Here is a 14,625-nt window from a genome sequence, read left to right as displayed (position 1 = left end):
CAACCCCGTAGAGATGCCGTTCTTCTGGTTTATCCTTCCAGAAGGGCTCGATTCTCCGCATCCCACGCTGGGTGGGAGAATCGCGGAAGGGCCGGGCGAATCGCCGCCCTGGCACCCCCGCGATTCTCCCACACCCCAAAATAGCGTGTCGCGTTTTGCGACAGCCCGCGCGGAGAATCGTCGCTCGCCGATTCTCACGGCAACCGGCGATTCTCAGGCCCAGATGGGCCGAGCGGCCTGCCGAACCCGACCGCTTCACACCGGCGCCAACCACACCTGGTCGCTGCCGGCGTGAACAGCGCGCGACCGGTGAGTGTGGGGCCCGTGGGGGGGGCGGAGGGAGGATCGAGCACCACGGGCGTGCTCAGCAGATATCTGGCCCGCGATTGCTGCCCACCGATTGTCGGGCCGGCGTCTCTAAAAGACGCACTCTTTTCCCTCCGCCGCCCCACAAGATCAAGCCGCCATGTCATGTGGGGCAGCGGAGGGAAAGACGGCAACCGCGCATGCGCGGGTTCGTGCCAGCCAACCTGCGCATGTGCGGCTGACGTCACTTCGGCGCCGCCGGCCGCGTCATTCCCGGCGCGCCGCTTTGACGCAAGCGTCAAGGCCTGGTGCGCGGAATTCACGCGCCGCCGCTCCTCACCCCCCGGGGGGGGGGGGGGGGGGGGGGGGGGGGGGGAATAGGGACGAGGAGCGGCCACCGACGCCGGAGTGAAACACTCCGGGTTTCACTCCGGCGTCGGCTGTTTGTCTCCCTTTGGGAGAATTGCGCCCTATATATTTCAGCCACCTTGTGTAGGATAATGAGGGGTATGGACAGGGTGGGTAGGAAGCAGCTGTTCCTCTTAGTTAGAGGATGAAAAATGAGAGGGCACAATTTTAAGGTGAGGGGCAGCAGAGGTAGAGGGGATTTGAGGAAAATAATATTCCTTCGAAGGGTGGTGGGAGTCTGGAATGCACTGCCTGGGAGGGTAGAAGAGGCAGAAAACCTCATAACCTTTAAAAAGTACGGAGATGAGCTCTTGAAATGTCAGAACATTCAAGGCAATGGGCCAGGTGCTGGAAAGTGGCATTAGTGTAGATTTAGTGTAGTTTTGTCCGTGGAAACCCGATGGGCTGAAGGGAGTCTATAAAATTAAAACCAGGACGTTCGGAGGTGATGTCTTCACGTGACAGGTAGTGGAGATCTGGAACAGTGCCCACAAAACGCTGTTGAGGTTAGGGCCAAATTGAAGCTGTCACAACTGCTAGATTTGTGCTCGGTAAGGGTTTAAAGAGATATGGAACCAAGTGAGTATATGGAGTTAAGGTACAAATCAGCCATGATCGCACTGAGTGATAGGACAGCTGGAGGGGCTGAATGACCACCTCCTGTGGTAAAATTTGGCTCCAACTCCATCTACAAGTTTGCTGACGGCACGACCATAGTGGGTCGGATCTCGAATAACGACAAATCAGAATACAGCAGGGAGACAGAGAATCTAGTGGAGTGGTGTAACGACAACAATCTCTCCCTTAATGTCAGCAAAACTAAAGAGCTGGTCATTGACTTCAGGAAGCAAAGTACTGTACACACCCCTGTCAGCATCAACGGGGCCCAGGTGGAGATGGTTGACAGCTTCAAATTCCCAGGTGTGCACATCACCAACAATCTGCCCTTGTCCACCTACGTCGACGCTACGACCAAGAAAGCACAACAGCGCCTATACTTCCTCAGGAAACTGAGGAAATTTGGCATGTCCACATTGACTCTTCACAACTTTTACAGGTGCGCCTAGTAGCGGCAGTGGGGTCAGCAGTAGAGACCACGATGGCCGCCTTAAAAGAGGCAATGGGCTGGAGGCCCAAGAGGCAAGGCGCGGGAACTAGAAAAATTCGCCACGGACCAGGGAGACCGGAGGTCTCGACACTGAGGTGACACAGCTGGTCAAAGATCCAGAAGGTACTAAAAGAAAAAGAAAAAGTCAACGACCAAGAACCTGGAATACCACAGAGTACATCGCGCCAATGTCCCAACGGCGGAGTTACAGGCAGAGAGGGAAAAAACTACAAATGGAATTCACGAAATAATACATTGCAGAAGAGGCCCTTCAGCCCATCAAGTCTGCACTGACACATGAAAAACACCTGACCTGCCCACCTAATCCCACTTGCAAGCACTTGGCCCATAGCTGTGAATGTTATCACCTGCCAAGTGCTCATACAGGTACTTTGTAAAGGATGTGAGGCAGCCTGCCTCTATCACCCTCCCAGGGAGTGTGTTCCAGACTGTCACCTTGGACTAAAAAGGCTTTTCCTCAAATCTCTCTTAAGCCACTTGCTCCCTCACCTTGAACTTGTGTCCTCTTGTAAGTGACCCTTGAAAAAGAGGAACAGCTTCTCCCTATCCATCCTGTCCGTGCCCCTCATAATCTTGTACACCTCAGCCTTCTCTGCTCGAGCGAAAACAACCCAAGCCCATCCAACCTTTCTTTATAACTGAAATGTTCCATCCCAGGCAAACATCCTGGTGAATCTCCTCTGCACCCCCTCCAGGACAATCACATCCTTCCTATAATGTGGCGACCAGAACTGCACACAGTACTCCAGCTGTGGCCTCACCAAAGTTCCATACAGCTCCATCACGATCTCTCTGCTGTTGTAATCTATGCCTCGATTGATAAAGGCAAGTGTCCCATTTGCTTTTTTCACCACCCTATTAACCTGCTCTCCCACCTTCAGAGATCTATGAACAAACACGCCAAGGTCCTTTTGTTCCTCAGAACTTCCCAGTGTCAGACCTTTCATTGAGTACTTCCTTGTCACATTACTCCTTCCAAAGTGTATCACCTCACACTTCTCAGGGTTAAATTCCATCTGCCACTTTTCTGCCCATTTGACCATCCTGCCTGTATCTTCCTGTAACCCAAGACACTCAACCTCACTGTTAACCAGCCGGCCAATCTTTGTGACATCTGCAAACTTACTGATCCTACCCCCCACATAGTCATCTATGTCATTTATCTAAATGATAAACAATGAAAATGAAATGAAAACCGCTTATTGTCACGAGTAGGCTTCAATGAAGTTACTGTGTAAAGCCCCTAGTCGCCACATTCCGGCGCCTGTCCGGGGAGGCTGATACGGGAATCGAACCGTGCTGCTGGCCTGCTTGGTCTGCTTTAAAAGCCAGCGATTTAGCCCAGTGAGCTAAATCAGCCCCCTAAACAATAGGGGACCCAGCACAGAACGTGTGGTATGCCACTGGACACTGGCTTCCAGATACTAAAGCAATCGTCTGTCATCACCCCTGTCTCTGACAACTGAGCAAATTTTGAATCCACCTTATCAAGTTACCTGTATGCCATGTGCATTTGCCTTCATTATAAGTCGCCCATGTGACACCTTGTCAAAGGCTTTGCTGAAATCCATGTAACCTACATCAACCGCACTACCCTCATCTACATACCTGGTCATATGTTTAAAAAATGTAATCAAATTTGTTAGGCATGACCTCCCTCTCTTCCTCGATGGGCTGGATATACCAGTTGTGGGAGAAGACAGGGAACAGGGGCTGGAAGCACCGCTAGGGCTGGATGAGGTGATGGAGTGCATTAATTCCAAGCAGTCAGGTAAGGCAGCAGGACTGGATGGGTTCCCGGTGGACTGGTGGACACAATGTTCGGAGCAGCACTGGCCCCGCACATGCGGGAGATGTTCAATGATTCGCTATCACCCACACTGGCACAGGCCTCAATCTCACCGATCCCCAACGGAATGCGGGCCATATAGATCCATCTCACTGCTGAACAGGCGTGAACACTGGTGAAAGCTCTGGCAAGGCGACTGTAGAGTTTCTGTCAGACGTGATCGCGGAAGATCAGACCAGGCTTGTTAAGGGCAGACAACTAACAGCAAACAGCAGACGCCTGCTGAACATAATTACGACCCCACCCGGGGAGAAGACACCAGAAGTGATCGTCTTTCTGGACGCTGAGAAAGCCTTCGATCGAGTAGAATGGAGGTGCCTTGTGGTGAATGTAATATATAGATGTATATATGATAATTCACACTGTCTTTGTAAGTGCAGTAGCGCTACCTACCACTAGGGGGAGTAGCTCTGGGAGTACTCAGGGACTTGTACTGGGCTCCACCCTTGGCTCCGCCCACGACTTCTCCCCCTAGTGCAGCTGTATAAATACCCTTGTCCAGAGTCAGCCTGAGTTCACTAAGAGTTCATCAACGGGTAACAGGCTGGCTCTGAAGTAAGTCGATTAAAGCCTAGATTCATATCGGAAACACGTGTCTGGTGAATTGATGATTCCATCAATTTAATCGACTTAAGAACAGTAAAGATCGATTATGGAATCGGCCCTCAAGCCTGGACGCCTGGAACTCGACCCGCAGGATGCAGAGGCTAAAGAAATCTTCTCCCACTGGATCCGGTGCTTCAAGACCTACCTGGCAGAAGCGAGCACAGCCGAAACGACAGAGGATCAGAAGCTAAGTCTACTGCACGCGAGGGTGAGCCACAGAATCTCTATGCAACTAAAATCGGCCAGTTCATATACTGCGGCGCTAGCAGTTCTCGATAAAATTTATGTAAGGCCTATTAATGAAGTTTACGCACGCCATGTGTTCACGACTCGCCGCCAGCGGCCTACAGAATCACTCGCCGAATTCCAAAGGGAACTCAATAATTTGTCCAATGACTGTAATTACCAAGCGGTTACCGCGGCTGAATACAGGGAACTTGCTGTACGCGATGTTTTTGTAGCGGGCCTCAGGTCTAACTATGTGCGCCAATGACTGCTGGAAAAGGGGGCCCAGGACTTAGAAATGACTGTAGAAGCTGCTACCACAATGGAGGTCTCCTTCCGCAGCCTTAACTCGTTCCCCGCGGACCCCGCGACCCAATCATGGGCCCCCGACCAGCGACTCCCCCAGGCCTATGCTACGCGGCCGCCCAACCACCATGCTGCCCCAGCCAGCCACTCTGCTGCTCCAGCCAGCCACTATGCTGCTCCAGCCAGCCACTATGCTGCCCCAGCCAGCCACTATGCTGCCCCAGCCAGCCACCATGCTGCTCCAGCCAGCCACTATGCTGCCCCAGCCAGCCACTATGCTGCCCCAGCCAGCCACTATGCTGCCCCAGCCAGCCACTATGCTGCCCCAGCCAGCCACTATGCTGCCCCAGCCAGCCACTATGCTGCCCCAGCCAGCCACTATGCTGCCCCAGCCAGCCACTATGCTGCTCCAGCCAGGCACTATGCTGCCCCAGCCAGCCACTATGCTGCTCCAGCCAGCCACTATGCTGCCCCAGCCAGCCACTATGCTGCCCCAGCCAGCCACTATGCTGCTCCAGCCTGCCATTTCTGCGGCCAGAACCAGCAGCCGCGGCAGCACTGCCCGGCCCGCAACGCGACCTGCAGCAGCTGCGGGCGGAAAGGCCACTACGCAAGAGTGTGCCTCGCTAAAAGGGCCCCAGCTTCCAACTCCCCAGCGACTCGAAGTAATCGCTCCCCTCACTCGCAGGCCTGCGGGGCCCGAAACGCTGCAGCCTATGCCCCAACTCCGCCCCCTCCAGCCATGTGCGATCCATGGGGGCCGCCATCTTGGAAAACCCCCACCATGCGGCCGGCCACGTGCGACTCATGGGGGCCGCCATCTTGGACGCCATCTTCCACGTCGCCCGCCACGTGCGATCCACGGGCCCGATCGGCATCTCCACGCTCGGACAACTCTGCGGAAGAATTCGAATTTGACTATGAACTCAGAGGGCCACTCCAGCACAGCTGATCGAGCCGCCGACTACCCGAACTCAGCGCGGTCACCCTGGACCAATCACGACCAAAGAATCTACAAAAATCGATGGCAGAGGCCCATATCAACGGGTACAGAACGCCATGCCTCTTCGACTCCGGGAGCACGGAGAGCTTCATACATCCAGACCTAGTAAGACGCTGTTCGCTCCCCGTTTTCCCCGTGCAGCAAACTATCTCGCTCGCTTCAGGCTCCCATTCAGTCCAGATCCAGGGGCGCACCGCCGTGACACTCACAATCCGAGGCGCTAGCTACTCGAAATTCAAACTCTACGTTTTGCCCGAACTCTGCGCGCCACTCTTATTAGGCCTAGACTTCCAATGCAACCTCAAGAGCCTCACCCTCAGCTTCGGAGGGCCCCTGCCCCCACTCACGATCTGCAGCCTCGCTACGCTGCGAATCCCCCCCCCCTCCTCTCTTTGCCAATCTGACAAAGGACTGTAAACCCGTAGCCACTCGTAGCAGGCGGTATAGCCTGCAGGATAGGGTATTTATCAGAGCAGAAATTAAATGAAAATCGCTTATTGTCACGAGTAGGCTTCAATGAAGTTACTGTGAAAAGCCCCTAGTCGCCACATTCCGGCGCCTGAACCGTGCTGCTAGCCTGCTTGGTCTACTTTAAAAGCCAGCGATTTAGCTGAGTGAGCTAAACCAGCCCCCAGGTCCAGCAGAGGTCCGAAGGCTACTCAGTGAGGGGGTGATAGAGGCCAGCAATAGGCCCTAGAGAGCTCAGGTGGTGGTTGTTAAGACCGGGGAAAAATTCCGCATGGTGGTCGACTACAGTCAGACCATAAATAGATTTACGCTCCTCGACGTGTATCCCCTCCCCAGGATTGCAGACATGGTAAACCAGATCGCCCAGTACCGGTTCTTTTCCACGGTGGATCTGAAGTCGGCATACCACCAGCTCCCAATCCGCCCGGAGGACCGCCACTACACGGCATTCGAGGCCGATGGCTGCCTCTTCCATTTCCTCCGGGTCCCTTTCGGCGTCACTAATGGGGTCTCGGTGTTCCAACGAGCAATGGACCGAATGGTGGACCAGTACGGGCTGCGGGCCACGTTTCCGTACTTGGACAATATCACCATCTTCGGCTATGACCAGCAGGACCATGACGCCAAACTCCACCGTTTTCTCCAGACGGCACAGAAACTGAATCTCACGTACAACAAGGAGAAATACGTTTTCTGCACAACCAGACTAGCCATCCTCGGCTATGTCGTGGAAAACTGAGTCCTGGGCCTCCCCCTCATTGTCCCAAGGCCCTCAAACGGTGCTTGGGATTTTTTTCCTACTACGCCCAGTGGGTCCCTCAATATGCGAAACCTGCCTTTCTCCAACGAGGAGGTAAAAGTGGTCACCAGGGACTGCCCGATCTGTGCGGAGTGCAAACCGCACTTCTATAGACCAGACAGGGCCCACCTGGTCAAGGCTTCTAGGCCCTTTGAATGCCTCGCGATTGATTTCAAAGGGCCACTCCCCTCAACTAACAAGAATGTTTACTTCTTAAACGTCGTAGACTAGTTCTCCCGTTTCCCATTCGCTATCCCGTGCCCCGACATGACCTCCCACACAGTCATTAGGGCCCTGCATAGCATCTTCACCCTGTTTGATTTCCCCAGCTACGTACACAGCGACCGGGGTTCGTCCTTCATGAGTGACGAGCTGCGTCAGTACCTGCTCGACAAGGGCATTGCCTCGAGCAGGACTACCAGCTACAACCCCAGGGGGAACGGGCAGGTGGAAAGGGAGAACGCGACGGTCTGGAAGACCGTCCTACTGACCCTCCGGTCTCGAAAGCTCCATGTCTCCCAGTGGCAGGAAGTCCTCCCAGACGCGCTCCACGCTATTAGGTCCCTTTTATGCACGGTGACCAACCAGATCCCTCACGAGAGGCTCTTCATTTTATCCAGGGGCACTACCACGGGAGCACTTCCGGCATGGCTGAGGACGCCGGGCCCCGTACTTCTGAGGAAACACGTCAGGGCGCACAAAACCGACCCCCTTGTTGAGAAGGAGCGCCTGCTCCACTCCAACCCCCAGAACACATTCGTCGAGTTCTCTGACGGCCGTCAGGACACAGTATCCCTCTGGGATCTGGCACTCGCCGGATCCAGCGCCCCCTCTACCCCCACAGAAGGACCTCTCACCCTACACCCCATGCTGCTGCCCCCTTGCGCTCCCGAGCCCACGAGCTCGCTCCACCAGTCCTGCACCCCCATGCCGGCCAGCCCCCAGCGCCCCCAGTCGAACCAGGAGAGTATGAAGCTCGGATACAACCCTCCCTGGAGTCCGCCATCGTATCCCAGCACACAACACCCATCCAGCCACCGCAAGAGGTTGCAACCCCGGTGCTCCGCAGATCCAGTAAAATAACCATCATGCTGACCGTCATAGAGGTACAACACCATCTAATTAATGCCTTTTTCAAGGGAGTGGGAATTGCGATACCATCTGCATGTCATGCACTGTTGGCAATCCCACACTGACATTCATGTCTTCAATATGCTCCCCGTCACCCAACAACCTGTTTCCTGATACTCGACAGAACTGAAGAATTAAAAAAGGGTGAGAGAGCAAATGTACTGCAACATTTTTAAAACAACAGGCTGTAATTACAATTGCTTCTGAAACCCGCAGTGAGTGGGTGAGACCCCCTCGGCTACACCAGTGTAGTAATTACTGCAGCAGAAATAATTGTTTCAGATACAGACATTGCTCAGAATCGGTTTCTGTTCCTCTGCACTGAGTATAAATTAAGCTGCAACGTCATTTTAACCTTTATTCCGGTATCAGTATCTACTCTGGATGAAAGCTTTAGACTTCAATACTATCATTGCCACTGCGTTTGCCATTTTTGATTTTTGTTTATTGTCACTTGTACTGAGGTACAGTGAATAGTATTTTTCTGCGAGATCATTTAGTACATGAAAATAAAATAAAATAAAATATATAACAGGGCAACACAAGGTACACAATGTAACTACATAAACACTGGCATCGGGTGAAGCGTACAGGGGTATAGTGTTAACGAGGTCAGTCCATTACATCTTTGTCATTTACTCTCTCCTGCCCTCCAACCTATCCCTGACCTATTCCACTCCATCTACCCTCCCCAACTTTCTCAACAGCATAAAACGCATCATATTTATCCCTCTCTCCAGTTCTGAAGAAGTCCTATTGTGCTAATCCAAACATACAGATTCAGAGCAGGAGTAAGCCACTCACCCCTCGAGCCTAGTCTGCCATTAAATCAGATCATGTTATTTTTGACTAGCTTTGGCAGAGAGTCATCGGACTTGAAACGTTAGCTCTTCTCTCACCCTACAGATGCTGCCAGACCTGCTGAGATTTTCCAGCATTTTCTCTTTGGTTTCAGATTCCAGCATCCGCAGTAATTTCCTTTTATCCAATGTTATTTTTTTAATTCATTCACAGGATGTGGGCATCACTGGCTCGGCCAGCCTTTGTTGTCCATCCTTAACTTGAGAAGGTGGTGGTGAGCTGCCTTATTGAACCGTTGCAGGCAATGTGTGTAGCTACACCCGCAGTGGTGTTATGAAATGAAATGAAAATGAAATGAAAATCGCTTATTGTCACGAGTAGGCTTCAATGAAGTTACTGTGAAAAGCCCCTAGTCGCCACATTCCGGCGCCTGTCCGGGGAGGCTGGTACGGGAATCGAACCGTGCTGCTGGCCTGCTTTAAAAGCCAGCGATTTAGCTGAGAGAGCTAAACCAGCCCCTAGGAAGAGAGTTCTTAGGAAGAGAGTTCTCAGAGTTGACCCAGTGATGGCGATATATTGCTGAGTCAGGGTGGCGTGTGGCTTGAAGGGGACCTTGCAGATGTTCCCATGTGTCTGCTGCCTTCAAATGCAGGCGATCATGGGTTCGAAACGTGCTGTTGAAGTAGCGTTCTTGCAATGCACCTTGAAGAGGATACACACCTCTCCTACGTGCCTCAGTGGTGGAGGGAATGGATGTTTGTAGATGGGGTTCCAATCCAACGGGCTCCTTTGCCTTGGATGGTGTCGAGCTTCTTGAGTGTTGTTGGAGCTGCACTCAGTATTCCGTCACACTCCCGACTGACGTTTTAGTAGTGCTGGACCGGCTTTGGAGAGTCAGGAGGCGGGTTACTCGCTGCAGGATTCCTAGCCTCTGACCTGCTTTTGTAGCCACACTGTATATATATATATATATAGCTAGTCTATAGGAGGTTACAAAGAGAGATGGATATATATTTGAAAGTGTGAATTAAGAGGTTGGTTTCGCTCAGTGAGCTAGACAGCTGGTTTGTGATGCAGAACAAGGCCAGCAGCGCAGGTTCAATTCCTGTACCAGCTCACCTAAACAGGCGCTGGAATGTGGCGACTAGGGGCTTCTCAAGTAACTTCATACTTGTGACAATAAAAGGTTATTATTATTAATAATACCCAGACTACAGGAGGGAGATGGTGGCACGGTGTACCGAAAACAATCTCTCTCTAAATGTTGGAAAGACCAAGGAACTGATCATCGACTTTAGGAATCATAGCAAGGCACACACTCCCGTCTGCATCAATGGCTCCCAAGTGGAGAGGGTTGATAGCTTTAAGTTCCTGGGGGTCACCATCACAACAGTCTGTCCTGGACCACTCACGTTGATGTGACAGTCAAGAAAGCCCAACAACGTCTCTACTTCCTATGGAAGCTAAATAAATTTGGCATGTCTGGATCGACTCTCACAAACTTCTATAGATGTGGAGCATCCTATCCGGCTGCATCTCAGCCTGGAATGGCAACTGCTCGGTCCAAGATCGCAAGAAACTGCAGAGTGTGGTGAACTCAGCCCAACGCATCACACAAACTTGCCATCCTCACATTGATTCTGTATACACCTCCCGCTGCCTCAGGAAGGCAGACAGCATTATCAGAGACCCCTCCCACCCAGGCTTTGCCCTCTTCCATACCCTTCCATCAGGCAGAAGGTGCAGAAGTCTGAAGACTCGAGCATCCAGACATAGGAACAGCTTCTTCCCCACAGCTACAAGACTCCTCAACGACTCCCCCTCGGACTGATCTGTTCCCTGTAAGAACACTATTCACGACGCCCTATGCTGCTCTTGCTCATGTATTTGCTTTGTTTGGCCCCTTGCTCCGCACTGTAACCAATCACTATTTGTCATTGGTCAATGTTCTCTGCTGGTTATTCTTTTTTGTCTATTATGTTCGTACTGTGTACGTTCCCTCGGCTGCAGAAAAATACTTTTCACTGTACCTCGGTACATGTGACAATAAATCAAATCAAATATTAGATAGAGCTGGGGAATGGGACTAGCTAGGTTGCTGTTTCGGAAGCCCTGCCAACACAAAGGGCCGAATGGCCTCCATGGTACTCTAAATAACAAATTGACAACCAATGGGCTCGCTTAGACCCCTTGATGGACAGCCATGTGCACAGCCCAGATGCTTGATGGGCAGCCAATGAGCTCAGCCAAGCACCTTGATGGACAGCCAATCCAGCCAATGAGCTCAGCCATGCCCCTGGATGGACAGGCAATCCAGCCAATGGGCTCAGCCAAGCCCCTTGATGGACAGCCATGGGCACGGCCCAGCCGCTTGATGGACAGTCATGGGTACAGCCCAGCCGCTTGATGGACAGCCAATGAGCTCAGCCAAGCCCCTTGATGGACAGCCAATCCAGCCAATGGTCTCAGCCAAGCCCCTTTGATGGACAGCCAATGGGCTGAGCCGAGCCGTTTGATGGACAGCGAATCCAGCCAATGGGCTCAGCCGAGCCGCTTGATGGACAGACAATCCAGCCAATGGGCGCAACCCGGCCTGCTGACGGATGGCAGATCCAGCCAGTCAGATGGTAGCATTTCGTTCGCGCCCGCCTTTCCCTCCTCAGCCAATCTGTGTGCTGAGCCCGGGGAGGGCGGGGCGGCCAGTAGCCAGCAGCCAGCCGGGTAGCCAGCCGGTTAATCAGCCTCGTTCCCCCTCCCTCGGGTTCACGGTAACTGCTGGGACCGGCGGCGCGGAGCCGGGAGGACGGAGGGCCGCTCCCACGTCTGACAACAAAAGGTTTCTCACCCGGGCCGCTCTGCCTGGGGGCCGCTGCGGGGCGAAGGGCTGCGGAGCGCTGGAGGAGCTGCCCAGCGGCGCGCGCGTCGCCTGGTTGCCGTTGCCAAGGCGCCGGTTACCAGGGGGACGGCCCGCACCACGCAGAGCCGTCTTCCCCGCTGCCTGTTGTCACCATGGTAACCAGGGCCCCCTCACCAAGGCAGGCCATTCAGCCCATCTTATCCAGGAAAGGGGGGGGGGGGGGGGTTGGTCACTCTGCCTTCACCAAAATATAACAGAAAATGCTGGAAAAGCTGAGCAGGACGAGGCAGCATCTGTGGAGAGAGGGAGAAACAGAACTGATCCCAAAGAATCCCTATAGTGAAGAGGAGGCCATTCGGCCCATCAAGTGTGCACCCACCAACCCATTGAGAGCGCCCGACTTAAGCTCACACCCCCACCCAATCTGCACACCTTATTGGACTCTCAAGGGACAATCTATCATGGCCAATCCACCTAACCTGCACATCTTTGGACTGTGGGAGTGATGCACTATCAATTACCACAAAGACGAGAGTAGTGGAATAATCAAGGCTTTATTGAGCAACGGTGTTGTGCCTCCTGTAGCTGGAACAAGAATGGCTGCAGCACAGGAGAGCACACACATTTATACACTGCCTACAGGGCGGAGCCAGCAGGCAGGGATTTACCCATGTACCTCTAATTAAATGAAAATGAAAATCGCTTATTGTCACGAGTAGGCTTCAATGAAGTTACTGTGAAAAGCCCCTAGTCGCCACATTTCGGCGCCTGTTACGGGAATCGAACCGTGCTGCTGGCCTGCTTGGTCTGCTTTCAAAGCCAGCGATTTAGCTCTGTGCTAAACAGCCCCGTAATCTACTATACATGCCTTACCGTAATACGTGTAATACTGCTAGTGATGGCTACCACAGTGAGGAAGCTGGAGCACCCGGAGGAAACCCACGCACACATGGGAAGAATGTGCTGACTCCGCGCAGTCACCCGTGTCCCTGGCGCTGTGTGGCAGCAGTGCTAACCACTGTGCCTCCACCATTGAGAAAGAAAACCGCTACGAGAAGTGAGAGTCTAGTTTTATTCATAGTTTCATTCATATAAGGGTCAGTTGAATGCATATAGCTGATGAAGCTAAATATTAAAAGTGTCTTGACTATGCAAACTCCGTCATTGTCTCATATAATGAACTAGCCATTGGACTCACAGTGTATTCAGCACTGTGAGCATATTGTTCTCTGTCGAATGAACAATTCTTAAGGTCTCTGCCAAGCTATGATATTGCAGAATGTGAGAAAACATGCAATAATTTTCCTAAAATTGCGCACGCACACAGTAAGCTAGATTTGGTAGACACCAGTCAATCTTAAGTAATGTCCAATGTTTGATTAACAAATCATCTTCTAAGTAACAGACATTCATTTGAACGAACCAGGAGGTCTCAGCTGAGAATTAGAAGTCAGTGAAAGTAAATGAGAGGTTAAACCAGGGATAAGAATTCCCTCGTGGTCGAGGTCTTTGTTCCTGAATTCTTGAATCATCTACGTTTGTGTAAAAGTTATTTTCTTTTAGCCATTTGCTTGACATTTTTATGTATTGTTTGATATTTTGTTTCAAAGTTTTATTCAATTCTTATTCAAGTGAGTAATTTACAATTATAAAGTCGGATTTTTGACAGCTCCCACCAACCGGATTCCCGATTCTTATTAGAAGGTAAAATAAGAGTCCCACAAGAAGGATGTACCATCTGTGGCTAACTAAGGAGGTTAAGTGTGGTATCAAATTGGAAGAAAAGGCGTATATACTGCAAAGATTAGTGGTAGGCCTGAAGATTGAGAACACTTTTAGAGAACTGCAAAGGACAGGGCAGCACGGCGGCATAGTGGTTAGCACTGCTGCCTCATGGCACTGAGGACCTGGGTTCAATCCCGGCCCCAGGTCACTATCTGTGTGGAGTTTGCACATACTCCCCCATGTGAGAATTTAGGCAGCACGGTCGCACAAGTGGTTAGCACTGTGGCTTCACAACGCCAGGATCCCAGGTTCGATTCCCCGCTCGGACACTGTCTGTGCGGAGTCTGCACGTTCTCCCCGTGTCTGCGTGGGTTTCCTCCGGGTGCTCCGGTTTCCTCCCACAGTCCAAAGATGTGCGGCTTAGGTGGATTGACCATGATAAATTGTCCCTAGTGTCCAAAAAGGTTAGGAGGGGTTATTGGGTTACGGGGCTAGGGTGAAAGTGAGGGCTTAAGTGGGTTGGTGCAGACTCAATGGGCCGAATGGCCTCCTTCTGCACCATATGTTCTATGTCTGCGTGGGTCTCACCACCATAACCCAGAGATGTGCAGAGTAGGCGCATTGGCTATGCTAAATTGCCCCTTAATTGGGAAAATTAAGATAGAGATGAGGAGAAACCAGGACGTCTCGTTAGCACTGTGGCTTCACAGCGCCAGGGTCTTGGGTTCAATTCCCGGCTTGGGTCACTGTCTGTGCGGAGTCTGCACGTTCTCCCCGTGTCTGCGTAGGTTTCCTCCAGGTGCTCCGGTTTCCTCCCACAAGTCCCGAAAGAGGTGCTTGTTAGGTGAATTGGACATTCGGAATTCTCCCTCTGTGTACCCGAACAACACCAGAATGTGGTGACTAGGGGCTTTTCACAGTAACTTCATTGCAGTGTTAATGTAAGCCTACTTGTGACACTAAAGATTATTATATTATTACAGCTCCTCTCGGCTAAACTGCAGAACCCTGG

The 14,625-nt window shown here is 52.1% G+C and overlaps 1 protein-coding gene across 2 annotated transcripts in view; it reads right to left on the bottom strand.

Annotated features, from left to right (window-relative positions):
• LOC119962196 (ciliogenesis associated TTC17 interacting protein) overlaps positions 1 to 11,961 on the bottom strand; it is a 53,350-nt gene extending 41,389 nt beyond the window's left edge. The window contains exon 1 of one of the 2 annotated variants that reach the window (XM_038790155.1): positions 11,877 to 11,961. The gene's annotated coding sequence lies outside the window, so the exon portion shown is untranslated. The remainder of the gene's footprint in view (positions 1 to 11,876) is intronic. The other variant, XM_038790156.1, reaches the window with a different exon arrangement.
• Between the last annotated feature and the right edge of the window lie 2,664 nt (positions 11,962 to 14,625).

This window comes from Scyliorhinus canicula, chromosome 2, assembly GCF_902713615.1.
Source record: "Scyliorhinus canicula chromosome 2, sScyCan1.1, whole genome shotgun sequence".
NCBI lineage: Eukaryota > Metazoa > Chordata > Chondrichthyes > Carcharhiniformes > Scyliorhinidae > Scyliorhinus > Scyliorhinus canicula.
Note: the sequence above shows the minus strand (reverse complement) of the source record. Positions and strands in the feature narration are given on the sequence as shown.